Source organism: Panthera pardus, unplaced genomic scaffold, assembly GCF_024362965.1.
Source record: "Panthera pardus isolate Hobbes unplaced genomic scaffold, ASM2436296v1 HiC_scaffold_12, whole genome shotgun sequence".
Lineage (NCBI taxonomy): Eukaryota > Metazoa > Chordata > Mammalia > Carnivora > Felidae > Panthera > Panthera pardus.
In genome coordinates, this window is record NW_026526677.1 from 16,834,727 (window position 1) to 16,852,931 (window position 18,205).

At 40.3% G+C, this 18,205-nt stretch overlaps 1 protein-coding gene and 1 pseudogene across 10 annotated transcripts in view; one reads left to right on the forward strand and one right to left on the reverse strand.

Annotated features, from left to right (window-relative positions):
- The window catches only part of AMBRA1 (autophagy and beclin 1 regulator 1), a 177,836-nt gene that overhangs the window by 3,113 nt on the left and 156,518 nt on the right, over nt 1–18,205 (forward strand). The window lies entirely within an intron of this gene.
- LOC109245160 (cell division control protein 42 homolog) lies at nt 15,719–16,530 on the reverse strand (annotated as a pseudogene).

The following is an 18,205-nucleotide window of genomic DNA, read 5'->3' on the forward strand; positions in this document are numbered from 1 at the left end:
CCCACCCCAAAGTTAATTAGATCTATCTTTCCCCCTTTTTGCAAAGCTAAAATTAGTTACTGATAGATAAAAATTTTGTGATCAGTTATTGTCAGAATGTATTTATGTGCCCAGTAGTATGTGGCAGTCTGCCAAAATGACGTAGTGTGAAGAAAACAGATTAAGGAATCAGGAGACCTGGATTTAAGTCCTAGGCTTATACACTTCATAGCTGAGAAATCCTTTACAAATTATTTAAGGAGACTGTAGGGAAGGTTGCTCCCCTTTACTGGGCATTTACTATGTCATGTTCTTCACAGGCATCATCTCATTTAATACAGCAGTCCTTTAAGGTAGATATTATTTTCCCAGTGGATACTGAACTCAGAGTACGTAATTTGACCAAGATCACACAGCAAGTATGTAGCAGAGTTGGGATTTAAAAACAAGGCTTTGAATACTTTTATGAACCTGTGTTTAGAGAATGGGAAAGATAATACTTTTATCATAATATTTCTATTGAGAAAAAAGTATGTGAAACTGCTTTAAAAAGATAAAGTGCTCTTTAGATATTAACTGCTATGCTATCTTACAGCAATGGTGAGCAGTCATCTAAGTTCTTGGACAACTTGTTTCTTTCAAGGCAACATTATGCCTGACAGTCATGGGGGATAGAGGTGACAAACATTAAACCAGCATTGGAGGAGCTTAACTAATATGTGTGTGGAAAGGAGTGAATGCCTGGAAGTGCCAGTGAAAGAGAAGTTTTAAGTGCTGTATGTGTAGATGGGGTGAGGCTGAGAATATTTACCCTCCCTCTTCCAGTTAGTCCTGCCTGTGTGTCTATAGATTAATGTAGTATCTTTTCCATTTTGTTCTCTGTCTTTTCTTAGGGTTGATAATCTCCACTTCTCCACCTAAACTTTTTCCTTTCTTTGTTGAGTATTGTTCTTGTGCTGTGTTGTTTCCTAAGGTACAATGTATTCCTATCAGACCTTTTGGAACTATTTCTTTTCTTTTTTTCTTTCTTTTTTTTTTTTTAATTTATTTTGAGAGTGATAGAGAGCAAACAGGGGAGGGACAGAAAGAGAGGGAAACAGAATCCTAAGCAGGCTTCAGGGCTTCAGCACAGAGCCCGATGCAGGGCTTAAACTCAACGAACCATGATATCATGACCTGAGCTGAGATCAAGAGTTGGATGCTTAACCAACTGAGCCACCTGGGTGCCCCTCTTCTTCTTCTTCTTCTTCTTTTTTTTTTTTTTTTTTAAGTTTGTTTGTTTATTTACCTTGAGAGAGAGGGAGAGAGCATGGGGGAGAGGCAGAGAGAGAGGGAGGGAGAGAAAACCCCAAGCAGGCTCCACACCATCAGTGCAGAGCACAAAGGAGGTTTGATCTTACAAACCATGAGATCATGACCAGAGCCCAAATCAAGAGTCGGATGCTCAACCAACTGAGCCACCCAGGTACTCCAAGTTTGTTTATTTATTTTGAGAGACAGAGAGCAGCCGTGTGAGTGGGGGAGGGGCAGAGAGAGAGAGAGAGAGAGAAGAGAAGAGAGAATCCCAAGCAGGCTCCATGCTGTCCGCACAGAACCCCATGTGGGGCTTGATCTCACGAACCATGAGATCATGACCTGAGCTGAAATCAAGATTCTGATGCTTAACCAATGGAGCCGTCCAGTCTCCCCTATTCTTTTTTTTTTTTTTTTTTTAAGTATATTTATTTTGAGAGAGACAGTGTGTGTGGGCAAGAACTGTTGAGTGCATGCATGCATGTGTGAGAGCAGGGGAGGGGCAGAGAGAGAGGGAGAGAGAGAATTCCAGTTTCTGCCCTGTCAGCACAGAGCCCCACATGGGGCTCTATCTCATGAACTGTGAGATCATGCCCTAAACCGAAATCAAGAGTTGATGCTTAACTGCCTGAGCCACCCAGGTGCCCTGGAACTATTTCTTGATTGTTGACTCTGTGTTTCAACCCTTTCCTTTTCAGACTTTTGTTCATCTAGCAAATATTTATTGAATGCTCATTAGATGCTGGGATACAAAAGTAGACATGAATATTCTTACTCTTATGGAGTTTATTCCAGTGGGGAGCAGAGTTGACCAGGAATCTGATGGATATTGAAATTTAGGCTGTGCTCTGAAAGAAACAAGGGCTGACAGCAAGATGAAGAAGTGAGGAGGGCACTGGGTATTCTTGGGGAGATTGGAGTCTTCAGTCATGGCATCTTTAATCCCGTTAAAAAGTTGCAATCACAACATATCATGATTCAGTAAATTAAGGTTCTCTTTCTGCCATCACAGTGGAAGTCTTCATTTAAAATTGCTACATGTGGGGTGCCTGAGTGGCTCAGTCTGTTAAGTGTTTGATTTCAGCTCAGGTCACGATCTCACACTTTGTGAGTTCGAGCCCTTCACCGGGCTGCACTGACAGTGCAGAGCCTGCTTGGGATTCTCTCTCTCTCCCTCTCTTTTTGCCCTTCCTCCACATGCATGCTCTCATGCCTCTGTCTCTCTCTCTCTCTCTCTCTCTCTCTCAAAATAAACAAATTAAAAAAAAGAAGATAAAATTGCTGTATGTAATATTTGTTACTTAGTGTTTGGTGACACTGGATATGGGATAATAAAGGATCACTATGACTTAGAAATGTCCAGCATGCTTGGCTAATGAGTTTAATTTTTACTTCTAATGTGACCTGAATTTAATTAGTTTTCATTTGTTAATTTTTTCTAAAATAATTATTCTTTGGAATTTGAGTTCAGTGAATTTAAACACTGGATACATGACTTCAGATTTATTTGTAGCAGAGACTAAGCTGAAGTACTTAGCCTTATATAAGGGGAAAGATTTAGAAGGATTGTAGTGAAATTGAGAGAGGGAAAATGTAGGCTGCTGCTGCTGAGTATGTGTATATGATAATATGTACTTATAATCTTGTTTAGTACCTTTCTTTCAAGATATTAAAGGTGTTTTGTAGCATTTTTTTACTACTGCTTATTGGAATCATATGTCTGTCTGTCGAATTAACTGAGGCAAATTTCACATTTCATTATTTCATCATTTGTTTATTTCTGCTTCCCAGGATAGAACGTGTAGTTTCCCATGAGTTAACATTGTTTTGTTTTAGGTGTATATGCTTATGATATAATGAAACATTTGAAATTTTGCTGGATTGCAGAGGATTAATATGCCTGTTTGATTTGGGGGAGAGATTTGGAGTATTTCAGCCTAGCTGACCAGTGAAAACAGGATAGAAAAATATGTCTTCCCAGACTCTTGAGTAACAGCCTAGTGGCACTGATTCTTGGAGCCAGGCAGTCTGAGTCCAAATCTCAGGACCACTATTTACTAACTCTGCAACTTACGTAAATACTTAATGTCTCTGTGCCTTTCTTCATGTGTAGAATACCATACAATTGTGAGAAATGAATGAGAGAATATATGTAAAGCATTTAGAACAGCAGATAGTGCTATATATGCCACCTGTTATTGTTTTCAATATTATTATTATAACACCTTGAAGATTATATGTTCCCCAAAAGGACAACAAACAGCAGTGATGCTTAGATTGAAGTTCAGTGTCTTCTGAGAAAACTTAAACAGGAAACAGGAAGTTCAAGCAGTATATTTGTTTCTCCTTTCCCTCAGGGTGCTTCAAGTTAAAGTGAGAGGGTATGTCTTTACTGGGAGAGAGAAACCTAGAAAGCAACAGTGTCTGACAGAATTCCAAGTAGAAGAGACATGACGGAATTTTGAGGATTCTGTAATATGTATGGTAAAACAGGCCAGAGCTATTTTAGGAACAGAAAAACATTTCTTTGCCAAACAGGTAGAAAATTTTAGCATGTGAATTTTACCATGTATTTGAACTGTGATTAGTACTTGAACAATTTGGAAGAAGTTGTCTAAAGGCATGGAAGAGAATGATATTTAGGGAAAAGTCAAAGTTACCAAATCAACTTGGGTAAACTTCTGGAAGAGTGAACTTGTATTTCATATAGTGGTACAGGAATGCAGTAGAGTTAGTTTTTTATTCCTCTTGTCCCTTTATGCCATCATAAATTGTGGGTGCTTCAGTCTTTACCTTAACTATCCGTTTTTGTTTTCCTCTCTGAAGTCTGTGTAAAATTCCTGTGCTGTCATTTAAAAAACCTATTTAATGAAGATAGTGGAGTCTTGTTTTTTTAATTAATTAATCCATCCATTCATTCAGTAAATGTTGTCTACCACTGTGGTAGGTGTTACGAATACCACAATAAGAGCTGATCAGAACCGTGCTTATTGAAGTGCTTTGTGCCAGGTACTGTACCAAGTGCTTTGTGTCATTAATTCTTTTCATTCTTACAGTTTTGTGGTGTAGGTACTTTTATTTTCCTCATTTCGTAGATGTGGAAATTGTGGCACAGAGAGAGGTTAAGCAGTTTGCCCAAGGTCTTAGAGCCTAGTTACTGGCAGCACCAGGATTTGAATCCAAGCAGTCTGGCTCCATAGTCTCCTGCTCTTAAGCCCTAAATTATACTGATTCTGAACTACTTTAAATAATTCTAAACTCTCTAAACTACTACCACTGTACTAAGACTAGAGTGACAAAAATAGACTCTGTCCATGCTCTTCTAGAGATTGTTGTCCATAGGGGAGAGAGATGGTAAACAAAAAATACGCTAATAAATGTGTAATTGCAAAGTGTATCAAGTCCTATGATGGAGAAGTAAAAAAGAGATTATAGTAGGGGACCCTGAATTATATTGGAGCCTTGGGAAAAGTTTCCTGAAGATGTGATATTTAAGCAGAGATTAGAAGGCTGAAAGGGAAAGGCAAAGGGAATAGCATGTATGAAAGCCTCGAGGTAGGAAGGAACGTGGCACAGTTTGAGAAGCTGGAAGAAGGTTGGTGTGGTTGGAGTACAGTGAGCAGTGGGGGAGGAAGGAGAGGGGCACAGGATGAGGATAGAGACGTAGGCAGGGTTGTGTTAAGGATTTTGGACTTTTTTCCTAAATATAACTGGAAGCATTGGAAGGTTTTAAGTATGAGTGTTGTGACCCTAATATATGATTTTAAAAGGTTGCTCCAGCTACATTGTGGAAAATTTTGGAAATTTGTGGGAAAAATTTTGGAATTTGGAAAATTTGAAAGAGAAGTGGGGGAAGTATGATAGTTAAAGATGTCTTTTTGTGGTCCAGGCAAAAGATGACCATATAATGGCTTGGACTAGGCTGTAGGCAATGGAGATGGGAGGAAGTAGAAAAATTGAATAGATACATTTTTTTTTTTTTTCCCAATAGATATTTTAGAATTAGGACAGGCAAGACTTAATGATGGCTTGAATATGTGGGAGGAGGGAAAAGTCAAGTATGATTCTCAGATTTCTGGCATGAGCATCTGGATAGATGAAGTTGCCATTTCTGAGATGGAAACATTTGAGGAGGAGCAGATTTTGACTAGAGTTGGGGAGCAGGAGGAAGACCTCAAGCCCTGCTGAGTGTGAGCTTTCTGTTAAAAACATGTGGAGATATCCAGCAAGGAGCCTTTGAGTGCTGCTGGCAGGGGTGCTGGCAGTAAATCTGATGCTCTTAGTAGAGAGGTGGTATTTACAGTCAAGGAAAATGGTAAGATTACCTAGAGAGAATGTGTGTATAGACTAGCAGGAGAGTGTTCCCAGTCAAGATCCAAAGAATTTGAGGAAACCTCAGAAATCCACTGAAGTGGATTTAAAAAGTGGGACGGGAGGAAGTGGAGATGGTCTGTATATTTTGGTAATTAGCCTGTCTGTCTTCCCAGAAGAAGTAATACTTTAAGAAGAAGCAATATAATGTCCATGAAGATAGGAATGATACCTTTTTATTTTCTTCTTGGTGGCCTAGCCTTGGTGTCTTGCCAGGAGGTTGGATTAAAGGAGAAAGAGGTTTAAAAAAAGCTGGGGGGTGGGGGGGGTGGGGTGGCGAAAAGAGGTCAAGGAATGAGGGTAACTGCAGAATGGAAAGAGTAGTGATTCTCATGATTTGTATATGTGGCCTTGGAATTTAAGGGTTTATGTACTTTTTAGTTTTGCTGTCATTAGCTTCTCTTTTCAATTCCCTACTTAATGTGTCTTTGTATTTTGGCTTTTAAAATTTATTCCTTACTTTTATTTTTTCTTATTGCTTTCCTGTGGTCATTGTTGCTATAGTCAATTTGCTCATGTGCTTGGTTATTTACTTTATCTTTAAAAAAATTTTTTTTAAATGTGTTTATTTATTTTTGAGACAGAAGAGAGACAGAGCATGAGCAGGGGAGGGGCAGAGAGAGAGAGGGAGACACAGAATCTGAAGCAGGCTCCAGGCTCTGAGCTGTCAGCACAGAGCCGGACATGGGGCTTGAACTCCCAGACTGTGAGATCATGACCTGAGCTGAAGTCGGACGCTTAACCGACTGAGCCACCCAGGCGCCCCTACTTTATCTCTTTATTCAGTCACGTATTTATTGGTTCTTACTGCCATAGAGAGTACATATAAATGTGACTCTAGACTTTATTTTGGTTTCTGTTTTGTTTCCCATTTACATATTCTTTGCTTAAGAGTCTAATAGGCTATAATGAGATAATATTAAACGTTTTGGCTACCAGTCTACCTAGAATTTTATATGATGACTTTTCTGGGAAGGGCTAAGCATTTTATGGATATTGTCCCCACTAATTCTTCTAGCCTTCCCCTTTTTTTTTTTTTATTCAGGTGAAATTCATACAACGCAAAATTAACCATTAATTAATTAATTAATTAAAATTTTTTTCTTAATATTTTTTTATTTTTGAGAGAGAGAGACGGAGCACAAGCAGGGAAGGGGCAGAGGGAGAGAAGGAGACACAGAATCTGAAGCAGGCTCCAGGCTCTGAGCTGTCAGCACAGAGCCCAATGTGGGACTTGAACTCACAAACCACTAGGTCGTGACCTGAGCAGAAGTCAGATGCCTAACCACTGAGCCACCCAGGCACCCCTTGTTTATTTATTTATTTTTTAAAGTTTTTATTTATTTATTTTGAGAGAGAGAGAGCATGAGCAGGGAGGGGCAGAGAGAGAGGATCCCAAGCAGGCTCCGCACTATCAGTGTAGAGCCTGATGTGGGGCTGGAACTCATGAACCGTGAGATCAAGACCTGAACCAAAATAAGAGTCTGACGCTTAGAGGTGCCTAGGTGGCTCAGTTGGTGAAGCGTTCAGCTCTTGGTTTCAGGTCAGGTCCTGATCTCGTGGTTGGTGAGTTCAAACCCCTCATCGGGTTCTGTGCTGATGGTGCGGAGCCTGCTTGGGATTCTGTTTCCCTTTATCTCTGCCCCTCACTTACTCTCTGTCTCTGTCTCTCTCAAAAGAGAGATTTTTTTAAAAAAAAAAAAAATTGGACACTTAACTGACTGAGCCACCCAGGTGCTATTTATTTACTTTTTTTTTTTTTTTTTTTTTTTTTAAGTAGGCTCCATGCCCAATGTGGGGCTTGAATTTATGACCCTGAGATCAAGAGTCGCAAGCTATACTGACTGGGCCAGCCAGGCGTCCCTTAAAAGATTTTATTTTTAGGAGTTCCTGGGTGGCTCAGTCCGTTAAGCTTGGGACTTTGGCTCAGGTCATGATCTCACTGGTCCAGAGTTAAAGCCCCATGTCGGGCTCTGTGCTGACAGCTCAGAGCCTGGAGCCTGTTTCAGATTCTGTGTCTTCCCCTCTCTTTGCCCCTCCCCCACCCATGCTCTGTCTCTTTCTCTCAAAAATAAACATTAAAAAATTTTTTTTTTTTTAATTTTATTTTTAAGTAATTCTGCAAACCCAATGTGGGGTTTGAATGTACAACTCTGAGATCAAGAGTCACATGGTCTGCTGACTGAGCCAGCCAGGTGCCCCAGAATTAACCATTTTAAAGTGAACAGTTCAGTGGTGTTTAATACATTCATAATGTTTTGCAACCACCACCCTCTATTTAGTTCCAAAACATTTCGATTACTCCAAAGTAAAACAGTTTCTCTTCATTTCCCTCCTTCCACCAGCCCCTGGAAATCAGCAGTCTGCATTCTGTATCTATAGGTTGATATATTCTGAATTTCTTATACAAGAGGAATCATAACAATATGTAACCTATTGTATATGTATATATCATAATTTGTTCCTTTACCCATTGAAGAACATTTGGACTGTTCCCACCTTTTGGAAATCATAAATAACGCTGCTGGAAACATGCATGTACGTGTCCTTGTTTTCGGTTGTTTTGGGTATCTACCTAGGCGTGTAATTAATTGTAAGGCTATCTGGTAATGTATTATTGTCATGATTCTTCCTAAACCATAGGGATCAAGCCAACATCTGCAGCTTCCACAGAGTGAGTGATTTGAGAGTTGTTGGCTGGGCTTAGATTGGGATTGAGAATCTCTTGCCTTTATATTTAGTTTTTTGAGGAACTGAGTTCTCCTAACATACTGGTTTTATCATTTGCATTTTACTGATGGGGTAATTGAGGTATAGCATCTGCATGGTTTTAACTTCCTATCATCTTCAGAGCAAGTCAGTGATGGAACTGGGAATTTAAGACTCTTAATCATGTTCTTTGTCTAAGATGACCCATTTAAAGCCATGTTGCATTTACATGAAGCTGTTTAAAATGGGCTTCCTATATTTTATAATCTCTTGAAGGGATATTGTTCAGGTGGTATTAAGCAGATGTTCTTTTCCCATAGAAGACAAGAGGGAATGTGTTTTAATTGCAGCAGAAGGGATATAGATTACAAATTAGAAAGAACTTCCTGACAACAAGATACTGGGATATTACTGAGGAAGGTTGTGAAATATGTTCTTCAAAGACTCAGTAACTGTCTTTGTAGGATGACTCAAGCATGGGCTTGTTAAGAAATGAAGGAGATGAGAAAGATGACTTCTGAGGTCCCTGGTAACCAAACCCCAGGTAGTTAATCAAAACAGTATCTCTGGCATTGTAATGAGTATATTTTCATTTTCTTTATGAAGAAATAATCAGTGGAGACTAGGTAAATTGCTCAAGGTCTCCTAGTAAAATGGAAGATTAGCATTCTGAATCTTCTTGGCTCCCATGTTCAACGCTCAGGGATGTGTTCTTTATCGTAAAGGAATCTTTTCATGGCTATGTGATGTATTATTGTTGTGATTCTTCCTAAACCATAGGGATCAAAGCCAACATCTGCAGCTTCCATAGTGTGTGTGATTTGAGAGCTGCTGGCTGGGTTTAGATTAGGACTGAGAATCTTTTCCTGTAAAAATTGTTTTGGTCTCCTGTTACACATGTGGAAATGGGAACACATTATCAATAATAGACTAAGGTAATAGATTCTTAATGACTGTTTAGAAGGGCCAGATTAAAATTGCTTAAGGAAGGTGCACATGACAGATGTATTTTTGTTTTGTAGTGCTTGGAAAAATAGAAGCCCAGAAGATGGGCAAATGAGCGAACATTGGTTCATGCTGTAGAACATAAATATAAAAATATTCATTAAATGTTGTATTAAATTGCCAGTTTATTTACTATTATTTTTTTTTAACATTTATTTATTTTTGAGACAGAGAGAGACAGAGCATGAACGGGCGAGGGTCAGAGAGAGGGAGACACAGAATCCGAAACAGGCTCCAGGCTCCGAGCTGTCAGCACAGAGCCCGATGCGGGGCTCGAATTCACGGACCGCGAGATCATGACCTGAGCCGAAGTCGGCTGCTCAACCGACTGAGCCACCCAGGCGCCCCTACTATTATTTTTTTAATGTTCATTTACTTTTTGAGAGACAGAGCTTGAGTGGGGGAAGGGCAGAGAGAGAGAGGGAGACATAGAATCCAAAGCAGTCTCCAGGCTTTGAGCTGTCAGCACAGAACCCGAGGTGTGGCTCGAACTCACGAGTCTTGAGATCATGACCTGAGCTGAAGTCGGATGCTTAACTGCCTGAGCCACCTAGGCGCCCCAAAATTGCCAGTTTAAATGCTCAGCTCAGGAAATGCCAAAGTTAAATTACTGAGAACATTAACACATTCACCTGACACTTTAAGGTGTACATTAAAGAATCTCGTCTATTGTTAAAAAACACCTTTTGAGGTTCATGGGTCATTGACTGGGAAGCTAAGCTGGGAGGGGGTATTATCATTGGTAGGTTGCTTTAATGGAGGATTTATTATGTCTATTTCAGTTGAGCTGTGGGAGCATTTACTTGTTCACTTCTCTGCTACTACAGATATCATCAAATATACTTATTGAGCTTTCTTGAATTGGCAACAACTGTTACCTCTGCAGGATAAAAGAGAGGGGAGCCAACTTTTGAATACTTAACATGTACTGGGAATTTTATATTTGTTCCTCCATGTAATATTCATAACAAACCAATGAAGCTCTATAAAATGGATGGTAGTATCTCTATTTTAAAGGACAGGAGGGGCGCCTGGGTGGCTCAGTCAGTTGAGCGTCCGACTTCAGCTCAGGTCATGATCTCATGGTCCGTGGGTTCGAGCCCCGCGTCGGGCTCTGTGCTGACAGCTCGGAGCCTGGAGCCTGTTTCGGATTCTGTGTCTCCCTCTCTCTCTGCCCCTCCCCTGGTCATGCTCTGTCTCTCTCTCTCTCTCTCTCTCAAAAATAAATAAACATTCAAAAAAATTTTAAAAGAAATAAATAAAGGACAGGAAAAGTGAAACATTTTCTTGCCAAAGGTTATACAGATGGTGAATGGCAAACCTGAGATAGAGAAGTTGGAGTCTTTAAGTTAATGTTATTCTTTTTTTGTTTTATATACTATCACTTCTTTCTTTCTTTCTTTCTCCTTCCTTCCTTCCTTCCTTCCTCCCTCCCTCCCTCCCTCCCTCCCTCCCTCCCTCCTTCCCTTCCTCCCTCCCTTCCTTTCCATGCCCATTGTGGTCTTATGACCCTGAGACTAAGGGTTGCATGCTCTACTAACTGAGCCAGCCAGGTGCCCAGAGTTAAGTGTGTTCTTTGGAGGTGCCTATGGGGTGGCGTGAGAGTCAGGAAGAGTTTTGATTCTCCCACTCTGCTTAAACCAGAGCAGCTCATTTTGATCTCTTTTATATGTTAGTGTTTTCACATAAGATTTCATCTGGAAAAAGGGTTCTGCTTCTTAAAGAAAAGAAAGCAACCTGGAAGGCCACTGAGGAATCATGAAAGAAAATTAGTTAAAAAACGTGAAGATTGAAAAGTGGCTAAATTACATAACTGCCAGTCGGGAAATTATGTCAAAATTTTAAGTGACTTGATGTCCCAGCCACATATGCAGTGCAATTATTCTGTCCTTAGGGAGTGTGGGATAGTGGGAAAAGAGCAGGCACTCTGGAGTTGGAATTAGCCCCTGGGGTGGCTGTGGAGTTTGGGAATATTTCTATAAACCTAGTATGTGCAAACACCTCTCTTTCAAGAGTGGCTGTAAGGATCAGAAAGAACCTTCACCTTCAAGTTGCCTGGCTCATAGTGGATACCCCTAAAATACTAGCTGTTGCTGAGATGATGATGATGTTGTTGATGGCTTTTTTAATTTTTTAAGAATCTATTGACATCCCCCCCCACCAAATACCTGAAGAACTTCTTCCATACCAAGGATAGGCAGTCCTTTACCTCTATATGTACCTCATTATGGTGTTCAGCATGTTTGTTTTTGATAGTTTTTGAACTGTGCATGATTACTTATTCATGGATGCATCTATTGTTGATGAAAAGAGAAAACCTGAACTTCATTAAGTTCGTTTTCATTGAACTTAAAAGAAACAAGCAGTAGTGAAAAGGAACCCCATACAATGACTTGAGAAACCTGGGCTTTTGTCTTAGAGCTACCCTTAGTGAATCTTGTAATGATGGACAGGTGAATTTAACTTTGTAAGATCTTATGTTCAAAATGATGTCTTCGTCAGTTTAAATTCCGTACATCCATTGTTTGACCAGAAAGGTTAAAGATACTTCATTTTCATTGCCAAAATTTTAAAAAATTGCATCATTACTTTTAGAGAAGGAGCTTTATGCTGACCTGAGTTGGCAGGCCTTCATTTGTACTTATTGAGTATGACCAAAGCAGTGTTTTATATGGAAGGATGTTGTATATCAGAGCAGAATTGAAATGAAGAGCAATTAATTGTAAGGAAGCTAATGTGAGAGATTATCATTTGCTTTTGGGTGGAAGCTGGATTCTTCAAACACATAGCACTTTGTACTTCCTTGTGGGTAGTACTTGCTACATTTCAGTATAGTAGCTATATAGTTACAGTGTACAACAGTTGCAGACTCCCCACCAGACTGAGAGCTCTTTGAGGTTTTGTTTACCTTTCTGTCCCTGTTACAATAGTGCTACATAGTATACTGTCCCCAAAATATACTAAATGGGGGAAAAAATTGGATCAAAGTCAGCAGACATATGTGGAAAATGGCTTCTGCCTAAATACACTAAAAACACTAAATACAGTGTTAAATTTATTGACTCTCTTCTGTTAGTATGTGGTAATATAGAAAAACCGGATAAAGTAGGAAAAGCACAAGTTTTATAGCTTTGAACACCAACTTTACCGTGTACTCACTGTTTGACTATGGGTGAGCAATTTCACACTGAGCCAGGTTTTTGTCTGTAAAATGGGACTGGGGTAGGAGGGAGCTTTAGAGATAGAATATATAAAACATTAGCACTCAATAGAAGTGGTAGTAGCTATTACAAAAATGGATGTTTTAAAAATTATCAACTGTGCATTTTGCACTTCTGCTTGAAGGAGTAATATATTTTCAGAGAAGTTTGTTTGCTTTGCCTTGAGTATGTGGGAGAATTATCCCCTCTAGCACTTTTCTGCTGAAAAGAAATCTTTTAGCATTTCTTCCTCTGTGGGCCCCCGAGGATAGTTCCATGGAGGAGGCATTTGGGATCCTAGAATAGCTGCTGAAGACCTTGCATTTGTGCGGATCTCTTTACAATACTCCTTCTGTATTGTACGGAACTCTCTTTTGCACTCACTAAACGATGCTGTCTCAGCTACCGTATATTAACATGATAAACATTGTCAGATTTGTACCAGTCAGAAAATATTCTATACCTGCCATCCTGCTTGGCACTTAAAAGATTTTTTAAGCTCTTTATGATACAGTGATAATAGGTGAAGTAGGTAGGTTGCAGGGTAATATGTAGTATATATAATCTCATTTTGATACACAGAACATCTAATAAGATGCCTACATGTTTGTCTAAGCAGTGAGTTTGCATAGTTATCTCAGGAGGGTGGAAATGGGAGGGTTTGGGAGGGCGATTGATCAGACTAATTTTCACTTGTTACTGAGGAGCATATGTTACCTTTTTTTTTTAAGTTAAACTTTTATTTTGAGATAATTGTAGATTTACATGCAGGTTTAAGAAATAATGTGAGAGAGAGAGATCAAGTGTACCCTTTACCCAGTTTCTCCCAATTTTAATAACTTACAAAACCAGGATATTTCCATTGAAACAAGATACAGAACATTTCCATCACTACAAGGATCTCCCTTGATGCCCTTTTATAGCCACACCCATCCCCAAATCATAAATCATCAGGCAAGTGCAATGGGTAAAGTTGCAGTAAAGCTTTCTGCAGAGAATCAAGGGGAAATACCCATAGGAGAAGGCGGTTCATCTCCTACTTCCTTTGCCCTATCTGTAATCCGCACCCCCCCCCCCCCCCCCCGACTAATCTGGTCTTTGTTATTTCAAGAATTCTATGTACATAGGTCAACTACAATTTAAAAAGGATGTAATTGTATGCCCCACTGACTGAGCCAACCAGGTGCCCCCATATGTAGCTATTTAGTTATAAAAAGTTCTTTTTTTTTTAACTTCATTTATTTTTGAGAGAGAGAACATGAGCATGAGTAGGGTAGGGACAGAGAGAGAGAATCCCAAGCAGGTTCCATGGTGCCAGCACAGGGTCCGAAGTGGGGCTCAAACCCACAGATTGTGACATCATGACCTGAGCATATGTAACCTTTTAGATTGGCCTTTCCACTCAGCCTAATTCCCTGGAGATTCAACTTGGTTGCCTGAATCAATCAGTATAGTTCCTTTCTTTTTAACTGCTGAGTAGTATTTCATGTTTTGAATGTTACACAGTTTGTTTAATCATTTGTCCATTGAAGAACATCTGAATTTTTCTCCAGTTCCTGGCTATTAGGAATAGAGCTGCTGTGAACATTTGTGTACAAGTTTTTGTGTAAGTTTTGCATTTCTCTGGGATAAATGCCTGAGAGTGTGGTTGCTGGGTTTTATGGTATGTCTTCTTTAAATTAAAAAAAAAAAAAGGGAGAAATTGGGGTGCCTGGGTGGCTTAGTTTGTTAAGCGTCCGAATTCGGCTTGGGTCATGATGTTGAGGTTCCTGAGTTCCAGCCCCTTTTTGGGCTCTGTGCTGACAGCTCAGAGCCTGGAGCCTGCTTCAGATTCTATGTCTCCCTCTGTCTCTGCCCTTCTCCCACTTGTGCTCTCTCTCAAAAAATAAATAAACATTTAAAAAAATTAAATAAAATTACAAATATTAACTAATACAACCCGCCAGGAGGCAAGTAATGGTTAGCTGTGGTGAGAGTAGTCCCTTTTATGGATAGGTAGGTTGAGGCATGGATGTCAGGGTATATAGCATGAGTCACTGTGTTCTGACTCAGATTCATTTGAATTTATTCATTCTCTCTTCTGAATCAACTTTATAATTATGACCTGCTAGATGTGAGGACACAAAAAGGAATTTTTCTGGATCTGAGGTTTAATGCCGATTCTATAAAAGCAGTGTGTATAGTGGTTAGAGCATGCACTTTGGCAACTTATTTGGATTTTGAATCTCTTCTCCACATGGGCCAATCGTTTCACTCCTCAAGCCTCAGTTTTGTGATTTGCAAAATGAAATGGAGATAATGATGGTACCTATCTTTGTAGTGTCATTGTGAGAAATAAATGAGATAATATGGAAGAGTGTTTAGCACTGCCAGGTGTGTAGCAAATGTTCAATGACTGTTAGATAAAAGTATTGCTTTAAATGTATGTTATGTTCTGCCACTTTCGTTTATCAATTGGCCATAATTGGATAAATATTCGGATTTTTCTGCTGTGTACTTACAAGGCTTTAAGATCACTGTTTACTTTTGAAGTAAAGGATTTAAATGCTACTTAAATTTAGTCTTATGTGTAATTAACAATAGGAAGTAATGTTGGATTGTATTTATTACAGTATTAAGTTACATGAAAATACTAAAAAATTTCTCCTGACTTACTCAGTTTCTCAGTCTCCCTCAGAAAAATGGGAAATGATGCTCAGCTACTGATTTCCTCCCTTTGATCTGCCCCCCCAAAAACATTCCTTTCCATATTTTTTTAATGTTTATTTTTGAGAGAGAAAGGGAGAGAGCGCAAGCAGGGGAGGGGCAGAAAGAGAGGGGGACAGAAGATCCGAAGTGGGCTCTGCGCTGACAGCAATGAGCCCGATGTAGGGCTCGAACTCACCTGAAGTTGCAGCTCAACATACTGAGCCACCCAGGCGCCCCATCCTTGTTTTCTTCCTAGCGTATTGAGTAATTGAGTAATTGAAAATATCCTCATTTTTTTTTTTTTTTAACATTTATTTACTTCTGAGAGAGAGATAGTGTGAGCCAGGGAGGGGGAAAGAGAGAGAGAGAGAGAGAGAGAGAGAGAGAGAGAGAGAGACAAACCGAAACAGGCTCCAGGCTCAGAGCTGTCAGCACGGGTCCCAATGCGGGGCTCGAACCCACGAACCGTGAGATCATGACCTGAACCGAAGTCGGATACTTAACTGACTGAGCCACCCAGGCGCCACTAAAGTATCCTCTATTTATTTATTTATTTTTGCAAAAACGAATTTTAATTTTTAATCTTAAGTTTGATTTAACGTTGCTTTTAGTACGATGCTGACACCAGCTGTGCAGAAAAGGGTCTGGAGACGTCCATAGCATCCCACCCCTGCGGGTCTTCTTCAGTTCTGGAGGCCCCAGGGCAGCCAATATTGCTTCGTCAAATACGTTCTTCACGCCTTTCTGTGTGAGTGGAGAACACTCCACATACTTGACCGCCTTCAGGTCGCGAGCCAGCTTTTCAGCAGTCTCTGGAGTGACAGGCTTCTGTTTGTTCTTGGCAAGTTTCTCAATCTTGGGTCATCGCGGAGATTAATTTGGGTCCCAACAAGGAAGCAAGGAGTCTTTGGACAGTGGTGAATTATCTGAGGCACCCAGTTCTCCTTCACATTTTCAAATGAGGATGGAGAGACCGCTGGAAAACAGACTGGAAATACATCTGTTTGTGGATAACTCAGCGGTCGTAACCTGTCATGATCCTCTTGCCCTGTGGTATCAAAAAGTCCAAGGGTATATGGCTCTCCACCAATCATAACTGACTGCATAGCTGTCAAAAACAGTCGGTACCTCCTCCAGTGGAAATTTGCTTGTTGTGTAGGATATCAGGAGGCATGTTTTACCAACGGCACCATCGCCCACAACAACACCCTTAATTGTCTGCATTTGCTGAAACGGTTTTGTATCCACTTTAAATATTTCAGATTCATTGATGACCTCAGCTTCTCCGCCGGGGTGTTGGCAGCACTCCTCAATTTTTTTTTTTTTTTTTTAATGTTCATTTATTTTTGAGACAGAGCATGATCGGGGGAGGGTCAGAAAGAGAGGGAGACACAGAGTCCGAAACAGGCTCCAGGCTCTGAGCTGTCAGCACAGAGCCCGACGCGGGGCCCGAACCCACAAACTGCAAGATCATGACCTGAGCCAAAGTCGGACACCCAACCGACTGAGCCACCCAGGCGCCCCAATTTTTAATTACATAATGACATAAGCGTCTTGAGGGCAAGGATGTTCAGTTAAGTATTCTCAGTGCCTAGAATAGTGCTGAGTACATAAGTAAATGTTCAATAAACATTTCTTGGCTATCATTGCTTTTGCATCTTTCTCCTCCCCTTCCTTTTTTAAAAATCTTTAAAGTTTATTTATTGTGAGTGAGTGGAGGAGGGGGGAAAGAGAGAGAGAGAGTGAGAGAGAGATTGAATCCCAAGCAGGCTCTGCACTGCAGTGAATTTATGAAACCGTGAGATCATGACCTGAGCCGAAACTGAGAGTCAGTCGCTTAACCGACTTAGCCAGCAAGGTGTCCCCTTCTCCTCCCCTTCTTTAACTGTTTTTTTATCCGGAAAGTTGGGGAAATGGAATCCAGGTTCTTAAATCCAGTGATTTATTATGATTGGGTGAGAAATGTGATTGGCAAGATGGAGGGGCATCTGGACCTTTTAGCATAAGAGCTCTACATTTACTAATTTGACTTCTTTTCCTGAAGCCTTGAGGGAGATTTTTTCTTTCCCTATTCTGGTCAGCCAAGAACCTGACCTGGGCTGACTCTAACATTGGAGAACACCGAACACTGAACACAGTATCTGCCGAGCCAAGGACTGGGAGTCAAGTTCTGATACTATCTGAAGAAAAAGCCTGAATTCAAATCCTGCTTTGGCTACTGATGCCTCTTGCAAAGCTAGATGCATTTCGTAACCTCTTCCAGGTTTTATTTTTCTTAAATAATCTCATCTCAATAATCTCAGTAATCTCATCTGTCCTGGGGTTCGTGAGGATTCTTGGTTAATGTTCTCCAAGCTTTTAACAATACTGTTGCTATGGCTCCTGGGGTTTCCAGGAATCCTGGGGGCAATGTGTTACTGTGGGGGGGGGAGAGTTGCACTTCTTTTTCCCAAAGACTGTGCAGAAAACAGAAAGATGTGATCCTTCATGATTTGAAATCAGCTTTACTTCAGCCTCCTAATATTGTGGGTGGATGAAAGGGGTGTTGTTGCCAAAGTCATTAGGTCTGTTTGCCTGAGGCAGTTGGGGTCAGTTCCCAGTTCTGGGGTTAAGCTGTTTTTGCCTCTGAAATTTCTTTCATCAAAAGCTACTCTTTTTTCTCTGCTTACTAATAGAAAGTCTCTCGCCATTTTTGTGCATTTAAGGCTAACCTTCCTGGCTTCTTGATTCTGTTGATAGCTTGGGACTCAAAAATTGAGCTTCACTTTCTTGTTGGTTCAGTGGTTTCCTCCTTGCTCTTCCTTGAGTTTCCAGGGATTCTTGTATTCTTAGTCCGGTTTCCCCAGAATAGTTTGCAGATAACACTTCATTCCTTTTTTCGTTATCCTTCTGAGGTAAGTGACAATAAGGAAAACTGTCAGTCTCAGATTTGGAACTTACGGCTTTCTGTTTCCAGTTTT